Consider the following 24925-nt stretch of genomic DNA (forward strand, 5'->3'; position numbering starts at 1 on the left):
TAATCGAATGACATCACCTACCGAGGTTATTTAAGCCAATTATTGGCATGTTTGACACATGCTTCACAACCGGTTGAACAAAGAATGTTCTCATAAACGTTATTGAAATGCAGCATCGAGAGTAGCTTTTGATAGGGAACCACAGTGAATTGAATCAAACGTGTAAGCCAACAAACCAATATTAAATATATACAAAATATACAATAAATATTGGGTGTTTGTGTGTGGTTGTATGTTATAAGATGAATATGTTGAATGACTTCAGTGAATGATGATGGAATTGGTCTCACCAGGATATTCTCAGTCCGTCTGGGAGTGCAATCAGTCTGTGCTGTTCTATGTAAAGAGTCCTCAATGGAAACTAATCCAAACATGAGATGAACGGTTGAATCCTCTGAGGCAAAACACAGGCTTGAACAGTCACTGGCAAACGATCAACGTTTAATCTACAAAAAAAAAAAAAAAAACTGTTGTTGAGCATGCTGCTCCGTCTTCCGTCTTCTCGCTCTCCTTTCAGAAGTCCTGAGATAAAGTGATATGATGATGTAACAGGGATTCCCCGGCAGTTTGCTTACACCATTCTCGGGATAGTAAACAGCTACCCAAAACACATATGCATGGGACAAAAAACAAACAAACTAGGAAATATTTATACTAATATCCTGCTGCTTAAAACAGAAACGCATCAAATGTACATAAAGCCAAGTATAAATACCCTTTTAGGTGGCCATTGTAACGAATCAGCTCATGTGAAATATGAATAATTAACCATAACTAGTTATAATTAACTATTCATATTTTAGATCCGCTGTAGATATTTAGCTGACCTCTCAGGGTCAACTGTCTTGTCAATTCTAAGAACGTTAATTTCCCGGTTAAGGGAAATAACTTTCTTACTCTACATACATAGATATTTTGGTACTCCCCACCAGGTAAATATCTCTTATCGGAGTATTCTTGCAATCTTCTGTGTCTTACTATCCCTCAATGAAGACATTTCCACCCACTTGTTGTAGTAATTGACAACGACACAGAGGTAGGTGTTCCATTGCTTGCTGATAGGAAATGGTCTCATCAGATCCATCCCCAAGGTATGGCCAGGCTCTGGGACTTGTGTATGTTGTAATAGTCCAGAGGGTTTACTGTTGACAGGTTTGTGTTTTTGGCACACCTCACAGCTCTTTACATACTGCCAGACGTCTTTTCTTACGGATGGCCACCAGGCGACCTTCAATATTTTCATTAAGGTCTTCAACTGTCATAGATGGCCTCCTAAGGGGTTGTCATAGTAGTAATGTAAGAAGTCCTGTGTCAATGTTTGGGGTACCACCAGTTGGTATTTCATTCCTGCATTCTTTAATGGAACTTGACGGTATAATAGACCCTGCTGTACTTCAAAAGTGATGGGATGTTCTTTAACGGAGCATACTGTATTGATGGATTGAAGCTGTGTTATCTTAGTGTCCAACTTTTGTGCTTTTGCTATTTATTCCAGGCAAGGGGTTGTATTCACAGCTACCTCATAGATCTGGGATAGCGCATCAGGTCCCAGATTTAGACATCCTTTGTGGTGGTGTACCTGGAAGACGAAGTGTTGCAGACGTAGGATCCAACGTGTGAGTTGTGAAGTTATCTTTGGGCAATTGAAGGCCCAGGAGAGTGCTGAGTGATCCGTAAAGACATCAAAGTATTTCCCTTCCAAGTAGTGCCTCCACTTCTTGTCTGCCCACACGACTGCCAAGCATTCCTTCTCAGACGTAGTGTTGTTTCTTTTGGCTCCAGAAAACGTCTTCGAGGCATATGCCACCCCCTTTTCTCCATCCTCTGTCTCCTGTGTGAGGATGGCCCCAGCCCGACATCACTTGCATCAGTATGGATCTGGAAGGATTTATTGTAGTCTGGTTGGATCAGAATTGGTGAGTGTTATAAACCGTGTTTGAGATTGTCCATGTTTTCCTGGCACTCTGCTGTCCACTCCCATTTTTTGTTAAGGTTAAGTGGGGCTGTGATGTCTGCAAAGAGCTGTATAACTTTATGGTTAAAGCGTTGCAAGGCTTTGAGGTCTTTTGGTGGAAGGTATTCAGCCACTGCCTTTTTCTGGTCAATCTCCACTCCCTTCTCAGAGACAATGTGGCATAAGAATTTGAGTTGCCTCTTGAAAAAATGACACTTTTTCATATTGAGTGTGAGATTGGCCTTGTTGATTTTTTGCAGTACCATATGGAGATGTTACTTGTCCTTGTGAAATGAGTTGGAATAGATGATGATATCATCAATGTAGACAAACAAGATCGTAAATCTTAACCCCTTCTCTAGCACCCCCCCCCCCCCCCTTTGCGATGGGGCCAAAAAAAAAGTCACAGAAATCATAATGTGTAAACCTGGGTTTGAATCCAATTTGCAACCATTTACCTCTTTTTTTCCATCCATTTCCTCTCTACTATGCTACTAAACAAAAGCAGCATAGATCCCAAATTAAAAATGTATTAACCCCTTGTCTATCCCCCACCAACATTGTGGCATGGGGACATAAATGACATACCCAAAATAAAAAGGTTGCTGCTCATGTGTTTTTCTGACTAGAAACATGTTTACAAAGCTGACACATAAAAGTGTACTTGTCAAGACTCAGAATTACTCAGACTCTTATGAATATGGAAATATATAAGCTCAAACATAAAAACAAAAATATTAAGAAGATATATTAAAATATATATATATAATAATGTATTGCCCCCTGTAAGCTCCCCTGCATGCTGTTGCCTGATGTATGGTGCAGCAATCTGCCTCATTCATGTTTCTATTTTTCTCACTCTACGAACCTTTCACACCTCCGCCAGGTATATGAGACAATCCTCATTATTCTTTTGTTTTTAAATTAATAAATTACTGACACAGCAACAGTTTTATTAAAACAGGGTCAAATATCGAAGCTAGAGCCTTTAATCGTTCTAATGATACACAGTTTGTCCATTTCAAGTAAGAGTATGATGTTTTAACGTGCTGTGAAAGTGAAACAACAATAATCTAACGCCGATCTTTGCGTGTTAAGGGGTTACATCTTCCAGTACCCTCTCCATTAAACGTTGCAATGTTGCTGCGGCATTTTTGAGTCCGTACAGCATGGACTTAAATTGGAAGAGACATTTTGTCGTGATGAATGTGGTCTTCTCCTTGCTCTGTTCCTCCATCTCCACCTGCCAGTATCCCGACTGCAGATCCAGCGAGCTGAACCATGAAGCCCCTTCCAGCGATTCCAAGATATCTTAAATCATTGGCATCAGATAGGCGTCAGGTACAGTCTTGAGGTTGAGTTTCCGATAGTCCACACAAAACTGATAGGATCCATTTGGCTAGGGGACTAGGACAACTGGAAATGACCATGGTGAGAAGGGGGCTCTATGATCTTGTTACGGAGCATCTGATTTACCTGCTTTCAATGATCTGTTTTTAAGTGGAGAGACATGGTAAGCCCTGGACTTGAATAGGATGACATCAGTAAACGTGATTTTGTGTTTAACAATTGATTTAGCACCCAGGGTATTACAAGTGGTGTGTGGCCATCTGGAGATTAACTCTAACAGTGCCTTCTGGTTATCGGTATCACAGGGAGTCAAAGCTAGAATGCATGGCTGTAGTCATTGTTCAGGTGGCATGGCATAATAAAGACTCACTTTGGCAGGAAAGGGAGGCTGAGCTTTTCCTTCAGGGTTGAGGTTGCCCGCAGTAATTAGTGGAGGTAGAAATTGATAATAGTTGTCTTCTCGACTTGCCACCCTCAGCCCATATGTCCTTGGCAAATGTCCAAGACACCTGTGGCATTCAGGAAATCCAGACCTGTGATGAGTGGGAAGGCGAGATGTGAGTTCTCCATGATGTAAGTCATCAAGGAACACTATTGTCTTTGCCACTGGAAACAGCGTCCGCAAACCCTCCTGCATAAGGGTGTAAGTGCTGCCTGTGTCCAGGACCACCTTTACCTCCTTGCCATTTACCCTTGCTGGCATGACCAGGAGAGATGTCACTGGAAGTGTCCGTGTCAGTGTTGTCAGTTCAGCCAGGGCTTTGTTCTGTGGTCACACTGTGGGCTTCTTAACCTTGTCTTTAGCAGTCTGTTTGTCCACTTTCCTCCAGTAATCTTTTGCCCCTAAGCAGTCTTTCTCCACTAGGGACCCCACCTTCACCAACTGCTCTACTGTGCTGATGGTTACCCTCAGGCATCCTGCTACCATTATAACACCTACCTAACCCTAACATTATAAGTGGAATTGAGAGGTCGATGTGCAACTAAGATGTGAATACCAGAGTTAGAGACAGAAATGTGGGAGTGGTCTGGAGAGTAGGCCTTTGATCAGGAGAGAGTGGGAGTGCAAAAGAGTCTAAATTTTCTCAATTGACTTTCCCATCGTGCTTCTTTCCTCTTAAAACAATCAATAACGACCTTTGCTAATTTTTTTGTTGGAAATAATCCTCCAAATTAGCTAATTTTCTGTCCACAGCCTCTCTAAAACTGGTTGCTCTATTTAAAGAGCTCAACAGAACTCGTGCTCAATGGTTTGTACTTTTTGACTAAGGGCCAACAAATCAGCCTTAACCTGCAATATATCAGTTTGCAGCATACCAACATTGCATAAATACTCTCAGCAACATCATCATCATCATCAGAATGTTCATGTGAAATATACAATGAACTAAGCATTGAAGTGATTTGAGCAGTAAGATTACGCCTTGTTACAAATGGATCTAATGAATATTCCACCGCTTCCTGATCAATAGGATTATCTTGATCATGTAAATGTACCTGGTTCAACAGAATTATGAACATGAACAATATGTGGATCGGTCTGTGTAGCATCCATTATTAATTATATACAGTCAAAATCAAACACATATACTGTAATATAAGAGTTTCCTAGTACGGGCCACCACGAAATAACACTCTTTATCCTCTAAACGGTTTGTTTTGCTATATACAAATAAATAGAGAAACTACCAAACAAAATAGAATAACTACAGTGTATTGTGTGTAAGCCAACAAACCACTAATAAATATATACAAAATATACAATAAATATTGGGTGTTTGCATGTGGATGTATGGTATACAGGTCCTAAAACTTTTACAACTTATTGCCAGACCTGCCAATGGCCGTTGACTTAAGGAAATTTACCAGCCAGAAATATAAAAAAAACAAAAAACAGGCAGTTATGACACCAAGATTTTATTTAACAGCAAAAAAAATCACAATCCTTGATTCCAGTTTCAATACTTGCTAAAACTACTATAGCTTAACCAATATAAAATTAATAGGCTACATTTTTAAAGACTAGTAAATATGTAAAATAAAAACAAATCAAATTACAAGCAATAGCACTATACAATAAAGATACAAATGGAAATGGTGCATTTCAGGCAGGTCTAACAGTGATTTTCAGGTAGCCTACAGAAATTTTATAAATTATGCTAATCAAATAACAGACGCAGACAACAGCAGGATTATTGGAATTGTGTCTATAACTTTAACACTGTTTCTGCACCGCAGCAGTTTGAAGTTGTCAACACTGGATGCGACAAAGTGGCCGTTGCTTGGACTATTTCAGAAATAGAATGGTGAATCAGTTTCGGGGATTTGTCGTGTTGTGTCATGTCGTGTCGCGCTGCGCCACATCCTGTGTAGACAATATCCAATATAATGGGTTTTATTGTCTTTTGGCACATTGCATCGAGGACGGTTCATGTCCGGTTTCTTTCTCAGCTTTTCATGTTCACTTAAGAACCAATTACTTTACTAGGATACTCAGCGAGACGGGCATTTTTTACTTTTGTGTGAATTTGTCCGTTCAAGCGCAGGAAGGAATCAGAGCTCAAGACGCGGCTTTCAGGCAAGGGCTTCAGATGTTTAAACTTCCCAAACAGCACGTAAGTAACGTGTGTCCTTGTGTGTGTTCTAGCTCTTGAATATTTACATTGCAAAGGCTTAAAACTTTTGTGGTGAAGCAGCACTGACCTGTCAACTGTACCGAGTGTCATTCAAATTTGTTATACAGGCTTGAACAGTCACTGGCAAACGATCGATCGTATACTGCCAAAAAAAAAAAAAAGAACAGTGTTGGTGAGCATGCTGCTCCATCTTCTGTCTTCCCGCTCTCCTTTCAGAAGTCCCGAGATCAGGTGATATGATGACGTAACAGGGATTCTCCCAACAATTTGCTTTCACCATTCTTGCGACAGTAATCAGCTAACCAAAACACATATGCATTGGACAAAAAAAAAACAACTAGTAAAATGTATACTAATATACTGCAGCTTAAAACATACACACATCAAATGTACATAAAGCCAAGTATAAATACCCTTTTATGTGGCCATGCTACAAACTCAACAGCGGTGCTTTATTGAAACACAACAAGTGAGGTGAAACAGAACAGTTAGTACTAAACAATGGTGATTTGACCAAAGGCAGCACAGATTAAACTTGTGAACTTGACAAGGCAATGGGAACACAAGGATGAGAATGACTGGAGAACTATAAGACTCAATGACTAAATTACTGTCTCCCCACCAAAGACTCTGACACCAAGGATGACCTCATCCATGGCAGGGCAAGATTGCTGTGTGGAAGTTGTCTAGTGAGGTCAGATTCAGGATGTCATCTTGAGGTACCCAGTATCTCTCCAGGACCCAGGACCGTAGCTTTCTCAGTCAATCAGGTACTCAAGATACTTCCTCTGATGCCAGGAGTCCAGAACCTCACGGACAGCATAGACTGGACCAGGAACAGTGGTGGAGGAGGTTTGTTAGGCAAACCAGACTCTGTTAAAAGGTACAAAGAAGGATGGTAAGGCTTGAGTAGTGACACATCAAATGTGGGTGCAATATAGTAATGCACTGGGAGGTAATGAAGTGCTGGACATTCTGGCCACCATTAATGATTTTGAAAGAACGAGAGAGTCTGCTGTTGGCCAGGGTGACCCGAGCTCAGGGAAGAGTGGACAGAGTCTATGAGGTGTGTACGGAGTGCTGATGGGACATAAGTCAACCCCTCTTGAGCCAATGGTGCCACTCCTTTATTGTCAGCTTGATGGCCAATAGTTTTGCTTTGCCAGGGTCATCTTCCTGGAGAAGAAGGCACATAGGATTCCCCACATAGAGATACCACTGTCACTGAGGTAGTAGTGCTCCAACTCCATTGGTGGATGCATCAACCTCAACCATGAAGGAAAGTTCTGCAAAAGTTTGTAGAAGTTTGCAAATCTCAAGAATCATTGGAGCTCTTTTACAGTGGTGGGTTGTGGACAGAACTGAACTGCTTGAATGTTCCCCTGGTCCAGCGAGTCACCTTTCAGATATGGTATACACAAGGAATTGAGTGGATGACAGGTGGAACTCACATTTTTCTCGCAGCTTTTTCCTTACGAGGGTGACGTAATGTAAATCAAGATATCATCAATGCATATGATGACAAGACAGTGGAGGTACACTCTTAAAAATAAAGGTGCTTCAGAAGGTTCTTCAAGCGATGCCATAGAAGAACCATTTTTGGTTCCACAAAGAACCATTCAGTCAAAGGTTCTTTAAAGAACCATCTCTTTCTTAACTTTTTGTAATCTGAAGAACCTTATTTCGCCACAAAGAACCTTTTGTGAAACAGAAAGTTTCTTCAGATGTTAAAGGTTCTTTATGGAACCATTTAGACAAAAAGGTTCTTCTATGGCATCGTGAAGCACCTTTATTTTTAAGAGTGTACTCCCAGATCACCACCTTGAGGCAATAGGAACACAGAGTTGAGGATGACTGAATGGCTGGAGAACTAGAAGTCTTGATGACTAAGACGCAGGATAAAAGGTAAGTCCAACAGGTAAACAGGAGAGAGTCTGTAATGTTATATGCACAAGTTTCCGGACAATAAGCAATTATGAGGGTACATTTACACAACAACAATTTTAATAAAAACAGAAAGGTTTTTTCTTTGTGTGTTTTTAAAAGTTTCATGTGCTGATGACAACATTGTCAGTCCCCGTTCACACAGATCTGCGAAAACTACTAAAAACACTGTATTATGCATGCCAGGCCAGTAGCTGGCGGTGTCTCTTTGTAAATAAAAGTTATGTACCTGTGCATATACCAGTGTAATCTATACCCATGTAATGCACATGTGCGTTACATCACTGTTTTTCACAAATTCACTTTTTCCTAGTTTATATGGAGACAATAACAGTATCAATATTTAAAACCCATTTTGAAAGGTTTGCATTTTCAGGCCCACAAATGCCATTTTCATGTAAATGAATGGCCAAAACACAAACAAAGCTTTTTAGTTGAGAACAGTGTCATGTAAACACCCCCTAAGGGTCCATGTTAAATAGCATCCTTGATTGGTCACAGGTGTTGCTAATCAGTGCTAATCTAGTGCAGTGGTTCCCAACCCTGGTCCTGGAGGCACCCCAACACTGCACGTTTTGCATGTCTCCTTAATCAAACACACCTGATTCAGGTCATCAGCTCATTAGTAGAGACTCCAAGACCTGAAACTGGTGTGTCAGAGAAAGGAGACATGCAAAACGTGCAGTGTTGGGGTGCCTCCAGAACCAGGGTTGGGAACCACTGCTCTAGTGAATGTGAAGGAAGTGTGGATTGTGAGTGTGGAGGGGGAGAGTCTGGTGAAGCTGTGACAGTTTTGTGTTAGTTCATGTTAGCTCCTTCATTAACTAATACAAACAAATTGAACATTATTGTAAACCTTATTACCCGTAAAATATATTATAAATAAAGTTGTCTATGGATTTTGCATATTTGAACCTAAAATACAGAGGATCCCTAAATGTTGCTAATCTCTAAAGCAGGGGTGCCCAACCCTGCTCTAAAGTATATACCTTCATGGGTTTACTTTTCAAAAATTATTACATACATTAATATTGTAAATATTCATTAATGTGCCTATTCAAACACCAAAAAGTATAATTACAAATATTGACAAGCTCTAATGAGATAACTCCAAACTTTAGGTCCAGTTTATTCGTTGCTAGATATCGCTCTTTATCAGGAAATAGCAGACTTCTGGAGATCGACTGTCCTGTAAAGTTCAGCTCCAACCCTAATCAAACACACCTGAAGCAACTAATTAGGGTCTTCAGGATCACTTAAAAATTAAAGGCAGGTGTCTTTGATTAGAGTTGGAGCTAAACTTTGCAGGACAGTCGATCGCCAGGAGCAGGGTTGGGCACCCCTGCTCTAAAGTATATACCTTCATGGGTTTACTTTTCAAAAATTATTACATACATTAATATTGTAAATATTCATTAATGTGCCTATTCAAACACCAAAAAGTATAATTACAAATATTGACAAGCTCTAATGAGATAACTCCAAACTTTAGGTCCAGTTTATTCGTTGCTAGATATCGCTCTTTATCAGGAAATAGCAGACTTTTTTTTCTGATATTCAAAATCATTCAACACTTGTCATATTAACTCTTCTAGTAGCCAGAATGAAGAGGTGAAGTGAGCTTTAAAATCAATCAGATTTATCGATTAAGCTTAAATTAATCTTTTTAAAACCTTAGCTTGTCTTCATCTGAAAAGAAAATGGAAAATTATTCATTAACAGTAACCTTAAAGAACTTGAAATGAAGACAACTCACTATCTATAACTTGTAAAGATGATGCTTCACATGATTACAATTTAATAGAATAATATAAAATGAAAATTAACAGTAAAAATGAACATAAAATGAAATAATATGAAAGAAGAAACATAAATGAACACAAACATGTTTGTGCTCATATTTCATAAAGCTTTATTTTTTAATTGGTATTACAGTATAAGGAAATTGTTGCTTGCACACTGGAGAGTTGTGACACATGTAGGTAAAGCGTGCAATTGGCTCATTCAGCAGCCCTTCTCCTGAGTAAAAAATCAGTATGTACGTAAGCAAGGACAGAAATAGAGTTTAGTGGGAAGGAGATGGCACCATTGATTTTTTTTAACACATTTCAAACAAGATTGAATTAAGATTCTAAATTAATTTCTATGCCCACTTGTATACTGCATTGTGTTAATGTCATAGTCTTTAGAAAAACTGAACTTTGACAATGCCCCTAAAACAATTATCAATAAGTGATGTGGTTTTGGATGGCCTTTCAGAAATTATGCACTGTGGTTCCACTATATTGAACAGAAAAAGAAAAAAAAGTATTCTCCAAACAAACATTCAGCAAAAACATTAGCATAGAAATTAGGAAATTTGCATGGAAGCATTGATTTTAAAGGACTTCTGCCACTTTACTTACCCGTAAAAAAATATTTTTATTAGCATGAATATATGTGTTACGGGGCTGACGAGACGTGAGACGTGCGGATCCATATGCAAAGCTTTTATTAGGAGAAGACAGACGTGGTCATAAAACAGGCATGGGTCGGATAATGGCAGACAGGTATAAGGCGGGCAAGACACAAGAATAATCCTAGGGCTAGCGTAGGTCGATGAACGGCAAACAGAATCAGAAGGGACAAGACTAAAGGGAGAAATCCAGGAAACCAGGTGAAGATCAGGAAACGAGAAAACAGCTAAGGCAGGGAAACTAATGAGACATGAATATATGAAACAGTGGGTGCAATCAGTGTTAACAGCTGTGTGCAATCCGTGCTGAGTGCAATCAGTGCAATGAATGATGGGATATGTAGTCCGGGGTGATGTGCAACAGTGTGTAGTGCGAGAGTCAATGAAATTGGAAAGGGTGACCTCTGATGGCTAGCAGATGGAAGTTCATGGACCGGATTCATGACAATATGCTATTTCAGCAGTCAGAATTTATTGAGTGATGGATGCATATGGATGCATTTTTTTGTGTGAAAAGGCGAGACTGAGGTGAGTAGTTGAATAATGTAAATGTTTTATATTGTAAAGATTCTGTGATAAATCCTCACAAAAATTGTTTAAGGTGGGGGAAAGAGTATTTGTTCTGAACTCTATGAAATCAAGATACGATAACATTTTATCCATTTATGCATTACTATAACTTGGATAAAATTGGATAAAACTTTATTTTACAGTATGTGTTCTTACCCAAGAAAGTACTGGGTAGTATAAGGTATAACTACATGGATTAAGGTTAGGTTTAGGGGTAGGTTCAGGGTTAGTACCTATATATTAGCCAGTTATTGTAATTGCTATAATAAGTACATAGTCTGTACATGCAGAACAGGACAGTAAAATAAAGTGTTACCATGATTTCAGTGCAATTAATATGGAAATACTTTTTATATTATATGTATATGATATCTTTATACCAGTCCAGTGGACATGGCCATGCCACATCGGGCATTATATTTAATGTTAAAATTTTATTGCTGATTTTTTAGTACTTTAATGTATGCATTTTTCACAAAAGCACATTAAAAATCTGTCTTTGTATTTAGCAGATTTGTACAAATAAATCCACCCTGTGTCGTAAAGACATTAGCAAAGTGTGCTGGAGCTATGGGGTTGTGTGCAGTTTCTAAGCAAATGAGTGTGATAAAGGAAGGCAGTGTAGAGGTATGGCAGCACTGTCCAAAAGATTTCATCTTTAATAAATGCTGTTACCTCCACAGTAGGTACATCCAAACCCCTCGTCTTTATGCTACAACAAACCAGGCCATTCTCATGATAAAGTGCTTGCAGGTGTACGGAGGGGTACCAAGCTGTTGATTACATCAATTTATATTGATGCCCCATTAAATACCATTTCATTTGTTTCTTTCTTGTAATTAATCATCAACTGCTGTTTTTCCACTTGTTGTAGTATTCGCGTACCACCATGGACTTTTAGTAGTTCTTTGTACTTTGATGACTGAAGCAAAAACAGAACCCCAAAGACAATTAAATTATTCTATGGAAAATGTGTGTAATGTGGTAAAAAAGAGATAACGGGCATAAATATTTTGTTGTGAAACTGCAGGGCTAGATTTTAAAAGAACCATTCCTAACGTTTGTTTTTGTTTTTGGTGGGAACCAGTAGAAGTTTTTGAAGACTTTACATCTCAAACAAATGTAGATCAGTTTCAGTTGAATGTTTGATTCGAATTAGTTGTTAAATAATTTTCTTTTGAATACCCGGCATGGATATAAAGTAATTACAGTTCTACTGAATATTATCAAACTAAATTATTTCAGTTAATATATAAATATTAGTATACAATTTATACCATTAGTATACAATTTAAAATTTTTGGCATACATTTTTCAACTTCATTGCACGATGAATGTATGACACTATTCGAAGAATACTGAATTGAGCTGGATGATGACATCACTGAATCAACGATGAACTAACTTTAAAAGAGTCATTGGATGCCCATTTTCCACAAGTTGATATTATTATTTAGGGTCTTAATGAAAAATATGTAACATAGTTTGGTTAAAATTTCTCAATGGTAGTGTAAAAAACACATTTTTTGTGTTCTTTTCAGATCAAGCCGTTTTGTAGCATTTTCCTTTAAATGTTAATGAGCTATGCTGACCCCGCCCCTCTCTTTCCGAGCTGCTCTCAAGGGACTGTTTACTTTAGCCGCATTCATCTTGAAACTTGCTAATTAGCACATTATTAGGATTTTATAATTATTATAATTATCGCCATTATTATAAGGCGATTTGCAAAGATTAATTAAAAAACCTTATACTCACTTCTTCTGTAGGTGATGATGGATCATGTATGATTTGCGCGAACATAGACACATTTAGGTTGATCGGGGGCGCATTCCCTTCAAAAACAAATGCTCACTCAGGGCGAGTCTAAGGTAAGACGCCAGTCCAGTCTGTGCTGAAACGCCACTGTCAATCAAACTATCGTGGGTGGGGCCTGTTTTGTGACGTCACACAGACAGGCATCTGAGATCGGCTCGATTTGAGAAAGGGGTAAAGATTTTAGTAGATTAAAAAAAAAACACTGGGTGGATTTTTATCAATATAGGGTGGTTGTGTACACACTGCCAACACACATTTCAGTTCAAACAAGTTGTAAAACTGCATGTAGCATCCAATGACCCCTTTAACTGTAAAATTGACTGTTTACTATTGTCCTCTTTTTAGAGCTGCTCTACAGCAGAGCTGCTCTACAGCAGCATTTAATTTTGTTTGCAATAATGAGACTCTATTTTCCTGATTAACACTGTAAAGCTGCTTTAACACAATATGTATTGTATAAAGCACTATATAAGTAAAAGTGACTTAACTTGACTTGACAATTTATATAATATTCATACATCCTCTCTCACACAAGCACACACAACCGTGGTTAAAGCAAAAATTTCAGTGTGAGTTCAAAGCAGTGGTGAAGCTACGGGTGGGCATGGGCCCACCAACTTTCAACTGTGGCCCACCCAGTGAGAAGTTGGTAATTTTTCAAATGGATGTAATTAATTAAATGGCAATAATAATAAACGTCTTATGTCACTCTAACTTTATATATTTAGTTAGAAAAAATATTAAACATAAGTTTTCATGGTCAATTATAGGCAGTTTCTTATTTTTCCCTCTTCCTATACTATACTTGTCAAAATGATGATTTGTCGTTCTGTTAGTCCCACCCACAATGCTATGTTTGCGACGTAAGCACATGGTACTAAAATGTGTGTGTTTGTAGAGTTAAATTTGAAAATAGTGAAACAAATATCAAACAGTCAATTCTTTAAAAAGTATTGGATATCCCAGTTGAAACTAAGTCTTAGCAATGAATCCGGACCATCTACAAATGAAACCAGACCACCTGCGGGTGGTGGATTTATATATATCGGAAACGTCTCAGCCAAGCGTGTTTTAAGCATCATATTAGCATAGGTAGAGTGTTTGATCTGCTAAATAGATGCGTCCTTTGTGAGAAGAAACTCATAACGTTGTGCTAGATACTGTTCTCCACAACAAATTGCATATTTGCAGCCGCGCTACGGTCCTCGATGATCGCAAACTGACAGAGACACTTAATCATGAAATCATCTGTGACGCTCCATCGTCTCTGACTGAGGTAATGCTTTACTATAAACTTCCTTCAGTTGGCGTTAATTAACAATGAGCAATACATGTGTTACAATGTTTATTAATCTTTGGTAAAGTTAGTTAATAAAAATACAACTGTTCATTATTGTTATGTTAGCTCAAGTATGATTGTTAACAGATACAACTTCTAATTTTAATAATTAGTAAATGTTGAAATTAACATTAATGCTAATAAGTGCTTTAGAAGTTTTGTGTATTGAACCTTTGTGCTGTATTTTCTGTTGGCCATTTGACATGCAGTTTTCATACGCTACACTTTGCCCACCCTGTTTTATCTAGGCCCACCCCTTAAACATTTCTGGCCTCACCCCTGGCCAGAAAGAAGGCTTTGAACAAGCATAGAGAGGAAAATAAACTTCTTTGAGAAGAAGGTTTTAACTCGTCATAAACAAGCATCATTAATATTGAAGTTTGTCAGACAGACTGTTGAATGATGAAGTTGAAAAATAGACTGTTTTCAAAATGGGAGCATGTGTCATAAATCTAAGAGAGAAATGGATGAGAAGAGTATCAGAGTTGGAAGGTATTTGTTCTGCTATTCTCTGCTATTCGCTCCTCCATGTTTGCATCTATATTAATATAAAGACATGAAACAATATAATGTTATATGAGGATGTATGTGTTTAATATTATTTTAACTTCATATCGTTTTAAAACCACTGACTTTTTACTGTGGAACACGATGGGAGTTGAATGACAAAGCTGCTCTTTCACAGGAAGAACAAAAGAACATAATGACAAGAAGCTGACAGACTTCGAAAAACGTTTCATAAATTTAGTCCATTTGACTGAAGGATGTTGAAATCTTTGAATTTTTTTTGGTCAAATAAATGAATTGAGATAATGGCTGTTGCAAATGAAACTGCATCTTGTTCAAATTTTACCTACAGGAATCGTTTGTATTTGAGCCACGATCAGATCCACTTAGAAATCCACTTAATCTTTGTTTGTTTGTTTTTTTCGTTTCGTTATTTTCTCTCTTTTTTTACCTGTCCAATGTTTGCTTCAAAATCCTTTGTAAATTTTGCACATTACCTCTGTCAGTTCTGCTCTTAAGAGACTTCCATTTAGTGTGTACTGCATTAAAGCTGTCTGTTGTTGAATTCTTGAATACTGACTTAAAAAGGTCTTCTTCTCATAGAGTTCTACAGTACTTCCACTGCCCTTTCCTACTTTCTGTCATGTACTTAAGTTATGATGGCTCCCAAGGGCTGTGTTCTACCTCCAGTCTATACCTAAACACTTGGCCGATGGTCCTGCAAACGTCTCTATGTTGCTAATTGTTCATGTGAAGAGTGAGATTCTAACTGGACTGGAGAGTTTCTGTCTCTGGCAGATTTTTACAGTAAAGAGCCATGTTTTTTTATTATTATTATTACTCTACTACAGTCCTAAAGAGAGCAGGAGGCAGTGGAGCTATGGCAAAAGTGGACATCTCAGAGCACTTGGTGCTCTGAAAGCAGCAACAGTGTTTTTCTTCTGGCTGACAGCCTCTGATTGTCCTCTGATTGTCCTATGCACTTCCCTTTGATGTAGTCTGTGATTTTCTGTGCCTTCAGCTTGAGTTATTTACTTACTGAGCATAGATTTGAAAGCAATACTTGTGCAAGCTTCAATCATCTGAAGCGCATTCAGCCGAAATAGACTCTTACATCACATCTTTAAGAATATACAGAAATATGCATTCCTATTCACATCTCAGAATTTCACCTGCCATTCAAGGGGAATTTATATTAAATTATATGCAATTAACGGTAACACTTTAGGGACTGACTCTCAACATTATTATCTGGTCCTGCAGATTTGCTTTATACAAAATTAGGAAGATCAGGCCCTTTCTTTCAGAACATGCAATACAACTCCTTGTTCAAGCTCTTGTTCTATCCAGGCTAGACTATTGCAATGCTCTCTTGACAGGTCTTCCAGCCACTTCTATCAAACCTCTACAATTAATCCAAAATGCCGCTGCAAGATTCATCTTTAATGAGTCGAAAAGAACGCACGTCACACCTCTATTTATCAATTTGCACTGGCTACCAGTAGCTGCTCACATTAAAAATTTAAGGCATTGATGCTTGCCTACAAAACCACCACTGGCTCTGCACTAGGGGTCGACCGATTATCGGCGCCAGTATTTTTATGATTATCGGTATGGTCATTTTCAAAACCGATTCGCCGATAAAATAAATTAATTTTGAAATGCGCTATTTGGCTCTGATGCAGCCTATCAGAACTCACCACTCTATGGCCTAGAGCAATCTCCGCCCACAGCCTATCTGATTTGTTGGGAGTCACGAGTCTGGCCAATCAATGCGGAATTCACTCTCACTCCGAAAGCGCATGCTAACTGGAGCTGCTTCAGTGATCATGCATCAGTTGTCTCTAGGTAAGGTAAGGCAGCAGCAGACGTTGCTTAAGTTGCAATAAATCACAATCCACTAACGTTACACTGAAGTTGCAAAACTCCTCAAAATTATCTATGATTTCCGCGATGCAGAAAATGTGGAAGGAATCGCGGAATCCAGTCATATAAATTTAATTTTCTGTATGACGCGGAATGTCACTGAATTTGTCAAAGTTTGGATGAATTAATCAAAAGTAGGTCCGTACACTTAAATAGAGACGCAATATGGACTTGTATCTGTAAATATTAAGGTGCGAAAATACTATTTAATTATGAATCCTGCATGTTCTGCGTGTCTCTGTGTATGTAAATGGAACAGACGCGCGGTTTTGTTTTCTACACATACAAAGTGTGCGATGCTCACGGTGATTTCAGCTTTTGTCGTCTCACTACATGAGGACATAAATACATGAACAGCATCTCTAGAACTGCTCTGACTCCCTCTGAGAGTCACTTCATGAACTATCGCAGTATTTCCCACAGACTTAAACTCTATTTGTGGCGTCATATATGCAAATTCATTCTCTGCCAGCAGGATGTGCTGTTGGAGTGGTAGAGATCGAGGTTTCCCCGGTAATGGCTGTACACAAAGCAGTACTCCGCTCACAAACGCTGCTTTATTAGACATTACATGCAAGATGAAATGAAAACGACATCCAAAATTTTCTGAAGACAGTCAGGTTCCTTCAGAAATACAGCGATATTAAAAACATCCGCACCAGGTTTCAATTTTGAAACATGCAGTGCTCATGTTTATTCAACGAAGTAAAAGCCTTTTGGGAAATCTATTTGTGGCGGTCAGTTTTGATATTGTGGTGGGCGCCACAAATAAGTCAGTGTATGGGAAACACTTACATAGGCTACAGAAATTTAAAAGTTCCTCATGGCAACCCGTCAAAATATAAGTTTGGGTTAGCTTAAAGAAATTATCAGAAATATATTACTGTGGTGCAGTATGATATACATAATACTACTACAACAATTATTACAACTTTTATTTAAAAGAATAATCACACAATATGCTATTTCTTCCATGTTTTAATTTGAATGGCTTTGTTTGCCAAAAAATAAAGAGTTTAACTCTCATTTGATTAAAATATAAATTCAATTGATTCATGCCTTAATTTGCACTGTACTGTAAATTAAAACTAACTGAAATTTCTAGTGTCACATAGGCCAAAACATTTCAATAGGCTATTGAACTAAGTGTGCCTGTAAAAGGCTATTAGTGTTATAGTTTCATGAAAATAGTTGCAGTCTTCTTAACAACTTCTACAATATAGCTATGAAGACAATTAAATTATTTACACTTATTATTTAAATTTTTTTAAGTTAATCCATTGATGTGCATTAGATGATGAATTGGATAGTCACCTCTACTATTTTATATTATGTTTCAGCCATTAGAAAATAATTAATGAGGAATTATGAGAGGTTATGCTATTACACATACATTTCTAACATGTAAATTATTGAAGCCAAATACTTATATTTCCCCAAGCTGTGTAGCTGTAGTACAGTATCCATAGGCTTAATCATGAAGCATACAGTGGCCCCACTTTTAACTCTCTCTTTATAGTACCCTTATTGTAGATGTATACACAGAGGAAGACAAGAGTAAGAAGTGCAGTGTGGGACACTCAACCAACACCAGGGAAGGCAGTTTTTGTCAGAGCCCTTGTTATTCTTAATTTTGACATTAATTTTCATTTTTACACCAGACATATATATCGGTTCAAAATATTGGTTTATCGGTCTACTTGATCTGTAATAATCGGTATCGACATCAGCCCTGAAAAACACATATCGGTCGACCCCTACTCTGCACCCCTTTACCTAAATGCATTACTTCAGAGTTATGTGCCCTCTAGAAGCTTGCATTCTGCAAGTGAACGACGCATTATTGTGTCATCTCAAAGAGGCACAAAATCACTTTCACAGTCTTTTTCATTAACTGTTCCCTCCTGGTGGAATGACCTGCCCAACTCAATCCGAGTCCTTAGCCATCTTCAAGAAACGACTAAAAACATATCTGTTCCATCTTTATTTGACCCTCTAACTCTAGCACTTTCTATTCTGTTTTAATTCTACTTTATCTATTTATCTTCTTTTTTTATAAATAAAAAAAACTAACACTAGCTTACTATTTTCTCTATTCTATCTACTTGTACTGCGTTAGGCTAACCAAGACTTGTCATTTGCACTTGCATATTGTTGCTCATTTGTTAGTTTTGATTGCTTCTATTGTCCTCATTTGTAAGTCGCTTTGGATAAAAGCGTCTGCTAAATGTAAATGTAAATATTAAATATCTGCTTATTAGCATGCATATTACTAGCACATTGGCTGTTTATTAGTATTTATAAAGCACATATTAATGCCTTATGAATTACCATATTTTAGATCCCTTAATCCTATCCCATACCTAAACTTACCTACTACCTTGCTATCTATTAATAAGCAGCAAATTATGAGTTTATTGAAGCAAAATTTGTAGTTAATGGTTAGTTAATAGTTCATTAGTAAATAAATACACATTGTTTCACAGAAATAACTGAAAACAAAATGAAATATATAAAATTGAAACTGGAATTACAAAACTTTTGTAGAAAGTATGACAATCAAATACATTGTTTGAATTAACCTGACAATCTTTTGAAAGCGTGTTCTGCCGTGCTGCATTGCTGGGCAATATTAACAACAAGGTGACAAGCATATGAGAGGAGCAAAAGAAACAAATCTATGCCCCAAAAGGAGACACAAATGACATCTCTCACTGCAAGCAGGAGGTATAAATCAGGTTTAGATTAATATTGAAGGCAGACTCCCATTTTTTACATTAAGTTAGATGCTGAAAGTGGGGACCATTATAATAAAAAAACTCAGTGCTTAGTGTGCTAACTTAATAGTGTGCTCTGTCAGTGTCAGGTACGAGGTGAACTTGAGGAAGAGGACAGGGTTGAGGAAGAGACAATGAAAGCCCTTGTAATCCACCTCTAAAGTCCACCCATATATGGAGCACTTAGCCTGAATACATCCACTCAAGAAGTTTCTCTCTGAATAAATGAACCGCAGCATACAGTAGCTAAGGTTTATTTGACTGCATATCATTCCAGAACAAGGTACCGTAGACGCATAGCCAAAGCTTTGTAGGTTTCTGACTGAGGTAATCTTTGTGAATAAGAAAGTGACTGCTTTTTCTGCCTCAGTGATTGAGACTCACACAGTCGCACCACAATGTCACAGCTCGGTAAACCACACACTGACCGAGCATCAAGTAATTAGCCCTATTTTAATACTTCTCTGCCTCTACACAGGCAAGATATTCCCTCTTCCTAAAAATAAATGCAGAGATGTCCCTCAGTTGGAGATCAAGAAACCCAGGTGCCATGGTGTGACGTGTTGCCGAAGGCTCCAGCTGTCAGGAGCCAGTGTACATCCCCAGTCGTCTGTAACAATTACTACTATCATTAATATTAATGAGTGTGATTTCATGGTCACTGGATAATAACAATGTGCAATGTGGTCACAGCCATGAAAGTCACTTTTACACACTTTTGTTCTTTTTAAGAAGGTCCATTTTACTCATCATTTTCTCTAGCTATTTAATGCACCATGACTATGAACACAGTGGTTAAATAATTTACAAAGCATTTAATGCTGAAATTCAGACAAATTTGCATGTGAAAAATTATAGTGATATACAGTAATGTGGCCTCAGCTGGTGTGTTGAAAGCCAAAAATGAATTTAAAAAAAGGTGTGTTCTGATTAAATTAATGCAAAATGCAAAGAATAAAATGCAACTAACCGTTATGCAACATTTCAATAGCAAAATAAAGCTTTTTTAAGGAATATCTGTTTGCTGATTACAACTTTATCTCCAATCAAACTCTCCAAATTGTGGCACAAATGCATCTGTGACTTGGTACAATCTAGCATGTAGCATTACATATCCTCATCCTTGAAAACCATGCTCAAAACTATGACAAGTATTAGACAAATATGACCATTACACACAGATGTTTGCTATGTGTTGGGTTGGGACTTAATGTAAAATAAGCGCACACAAAAAAAGTGTGTTACACAAATTGGTGTTCATTTAATCGAGTCTATGAAAGTTAGATTGATTGATTGATTGATTGATTTTCAAAGCAAATACATTGGCAATGCATAGTTTTTACTAAAACTATGTACAATTACACAGAATAATATAAAAATGGCAGAGTGAATTTGATAGAGGCATAAAGGAAGGACCTGAAGGAGCTCACCTCCATGGACACATTGTGAACACAGTCTCTGTGGCCCACTGGAGGTCCTCTGTAATGTATGGGAAGCCTGACACTCCACTATTGTAGTGACTGTTGCATGTGTTTGGTTTGCAGTCCTTTGAGTGGAAGAGCTCACGTCAGCTCAGCGAAAAGTACAGTTCTGTTGCCGAGGCAACCCCGAGCTAGGTCTGGTGATTGGACTTTAGGGAGCATAGTCAGTTGTCACTGCAGCTTTAGACATGAAGACATTTCCTAGTGATTTCCACACTAATGATCTTTTCACTTCAAGTAACAATAATGAGGTCAGAAATAAACTGAATAAAACTCTTATTTGTGCACAGCAGATGCCATACACTGAAGCTGACACGAATATCGCATGACATTAGTGTTGAAGATAACTAACTCAACCCACCATTGCTGATATATTTCAGCCCAATCTCATTACAAGAAAATGTAATGATTTCACAAGGTGGCAATTTCATATGAATTCATATAATGAAAACATGCATTGTTTTTGTTTTTTTAAGTATTACACTCCCATAAGTTAACCAGATTGTAAAACCTAAGTATGAATAGCTGCTGCCAAAAATAACAACAACAACAATAGATCATCTGGCACAAAAAGTTTTAGGATATCAAATTGGTTGCAGCTTCTAACTTGAAATAACGTTATAAGAAATATAACCAATGAAACAGTAATAAATAATATACTTATAACTGCATCGACAACAATATTTTTCTAAATATTTATTTTGATACAATAAAATTAATAAGTAATGACTGAAACAAATTGGTGATATTTTTTTAACAAACTGATTTGCTGAAAAAAAACAAAAGTGTTTAAAAAAAAAATATTTTTTTTTATTGTATGTGTATTTATTGCCTTAACTCACTTGGTACAGCCGTGAGCTAATACAATGCAGAGAATGCGTGATATTTTTTTAACAAACTGATTTGCTGAAAAAAAACAAATGTGTTTAAAAAAAAAAAAAAATTTTTTTATTGTATGTGTATTTATTGCCTTAACTCACTTGGTACAGCCGTGAGCTAATACAATGAGAGAATGCAACTTCATGTTATAGAATTTTTGTCAAACTACATAACTACAAGCTACATATTTGGGAAAGAAAAATGGCCATTACTGTAAAAGCTGTAATATGTAGAATGTTAGATTAGTAGCATCACTTTACTTTTAGTTAAATAGCCTAAAAAAAAAGAAAGAAAAAAAGAAGAAGAAGGAAACACACCATGCTGGTTTCGTCTGGCCTGAGGAGAACTGGCCCCCCGACTGAGCCTGGTTTCTCCCAAGGTTTTTTCTCCCTTTCTGTCATCGATGGAGTTTTGGTTCCTTGCCGCTGTCACCTTTGGCTTGCTTAGTTGGGGACGCTTGACTGATTGCACAGACACTAGTGGAAGAGAGCTGAACTGGATGATGACATCACTGAATCATCAATGCACTGACTTTAACTGCAAAAATTACTCTGTTATTGTCTTCTTCCATTATTGACAATCTATTTTCCTGTTTAACACTGTAAAGCTGCTTTGACATAACCATTATTGTATAAAGTGCTATACAAATAAAGGTGACTTGACACACACACACAAACAAAGAAAATAGCCTTTGCCAACAAAGCTGGTAATTAGCATAGTGTGAAACAGACACTTTTTTATATAAATAATTTGATATGATATAATTTAAATGATTAGGTATACATTTAAAAAGTAATGTATGCAAGTGTTTTTGTAACTTAGCACTTAATGTATCTAAGGGCTTTTTCACTGTTGTTTCACTGCATTGCAGACATGCAGTCCAGTGGATTGTGGTGCCCCCATTGGTGCTTGTGTGTATTGCAAATGTAATCCATAATACTACAAGGGGAAATGTGCATGTGGATGCTGCTGCAGTTGATTACTAACTATTTTTAATTATGAGTAGCTTGTAGCTTGGCAGGCTACAGATTTAAAATAGCTACCCCCAACATTTATCAGCAAGATTCACATTCAGTTATTTTAGTTTGTCTTTCCAGAGAAGAGCACTATGACCTTGACTTGTCAGATTGAAAGCTTGTGAGATCTGGAAAGTGGCATAAGTCCTGAATCTCTGAATTTGCTTTAATGCATGTGTGTAAGGGGGTTGGAGATGGGCAACATAGAAAATCGAAAGATAAACATGCAGGTAGTTGACCTAGGGAGCTGCCACTGTGCAAGTGGCTGAGTTGCCTTTAAATTTGTGCAGGGACGTTGTAGTGAGAGGTATAATACACCTGCCAGTCCCAGTAAAGTTTGGGCCTCTGATAGGAACATTCTGTTCTCCATTTAAACGCAAAGTGCCATCAGAGTGGAACAGAGTCTGAAAATGCTTCCATTCTGCTCTGAGTATTTCAGAAGACCTCTCCAGAGAGAGAGAGATATAAGTCTAGCATATGGAGAGAGCATTATAAAAGCTCAGAGAGAGCGTGAAAGAATGCGAGAGAGAAAGGACACCGAAAAAGAAAAACACATCTAACTTCCATCTCTCAGAGAGGGGTCTCAATGGAAGGCAAATTGATTGCCTCATCTAGCTGGAAAAAAAGTAGTTCTCTGAAAAACTTTTTTCCTAAGACTCCATTGACAAATGAGCTATTGATTAGTTGTTTACAATTTAGAGAGCAATGCCTAGATGTTACATGGCAGACCTAATGATGGTTCACCCAATAACAGATAACCACGCCCACACTCACTCCCTTGTTTGAGCCAATGTTGCTGTTTTGCTTTGGTCAAGATGCTTATCCAAAAACAGCTACATTTTGATAGAGCTAGTGTCAGAAGGTAGGTAAGTACTTTATTGATCCCACATGGCAAATTGAAGTGTGTTAGTAGCAATACATAAAGACAGTAAAAGTACTCACAGTTCACACAAAAACACATACTAATAAATAAACAGACACAATAGAATAAGTACAATTGTAGTCAAACAATAAAAAACTGTAATTATAGCAGAATTTATGTCTGATAATTAACTGCATTAAGTACAGCTATGAGATTAGTGGAAGGACCTATTTTCTAGGGTGAAAAGTTAATGATACCTCGGCACAAAATACATGAATTGTAAAGTCTCACAGCAGTATGCATAAATTACCTCCTGTAGTATTCTCAAGGCAAGATGTTTTCAAGAGCACCGGCATTCTTTCCAGGCTGAGACTCAAGTTGAACAGACGCTGGAGCACTCCACTCAGCTGGTCAGCACAGGCTCTCAGGACTCTGGGACAAATGCCATCAGGTCCTGCTGCCTTACCCTGGTGAAGTTTCTTAAGCTCCCTCTTAACCTGGTCGTCTTCAATGGTCAGTGTGGTCTGTGGGTTATCAGCAGTGGAGAGTGTCAGAGAGGGTAGCTGTTGAAAGTGAGAAGGATTGTTGAGAATGGTCTCTATCGGTACAGTGGAGTAATTGTGGGGGGATGGGCAGGAGAGCAGCAGGAGGCCCTATATCAAACCTGTTGAAAAACTGGTTCAACTCGTTAGCCATCCCTAGGTTCCCCTCCGTTGCCATCCCTGGCTGTTTAAAGCCAGTAATTTATCTCATACCGCTCCAGATGCCTCTCACCCTATTATGTTGGAGCTTGTCCTCCAGTTTCCTCCTGTAGGCATCCTTCAACCTCCATTTGAGCTGCTTTTAAACACGTTGCGGTCACTGGTGATCCAGGGTTCGCTATTGGAGAAACAACATACTTTACTGGTGGGAATGGTGTTACCAACACAAAAATTGACGTAATCAGTAATACAGACCACCATACTGTCAATGGCATCCCCATGTGGCTCACAAAGTACATCCCAATCTGTAATGTCCAGTGCACTACGCAGATCCAGTCAAACCCCTCCTTAGTCCATCTCCTCACTATCCTTGCTGAACAACAGGCTTATAATGCTGTGGTCTGATATGCCAAGTGGGGGGAGGGCAGTGGAATTATAAGCCTTTTAAACATTGGCATATAGTAAGTCTAGTGTTCTGTAATCTCTTGTTGAACACTTCACAAATTGATGGTTGGTTGACAGTGTTAATGAGAGAGAAACATGGTTACAATCTCCTGAAATTACTTATGAAGGCATTAGGCTGATTTGTTTGGAGTTTGGCCGTAACAGCGTGTATGACATCACGTGCCGCCTCCGCATTTGCAGTCAGTGGAATGTAAACAGCAACACAGATTGTGCTTGTAAACTCTAGCCAAAGATAAAAGGGACGAATA

General features: G+C 38.0%; 1 protein-coding gene and 1 long non-coding RNA gene across 3 annotated transcripts in view; one reads left to right on the plus strand and one right to left on the minus strand.

Annotated features, from left to right (window-relative positions):
* LOC107563619 (protein FAM19A5-like) overlaps positions 1-24925 on the plus strand; it is a 171502-nt gene that overhangs the window by 92482 nt on the left and 54095 nt on the right. The gene's annotated exons all lie outside the window — the stretch shown is intronic.
* LOC107563620 (uncharacterized) lies at positions 13678-20963 on the minus strand. The gene is made up of 3 exons (XR_001606120.1): positions 20951-20963; positions 16124-16129; positions 13678-13745 (listed from the first exon to the last, which is right to left on the minus strand). It is a non-coding gene; the product is annotated as an uncharacterized lncRNA (long non-coding RNA).

Source organism: Sinocyclocheilus grahami, unplaced genomic scaffold (assembly GCF_001515645.1).
Source record: "Sinocyclocheilus grahami isolate Dianchi unplaced genomic scaffold, SAMN03320097.WGS_v1.1 scaffold882.1, whole genome shotgun sequence".
Classification (NCBI taxonomy): domain Eukaryota; kingdom Metazoa; phylum Chordata; class Actinopteri; order Cypriniformes; family Cyprinidae; genus Sinocyclocheilus; species Sinocyclocheilus grahami.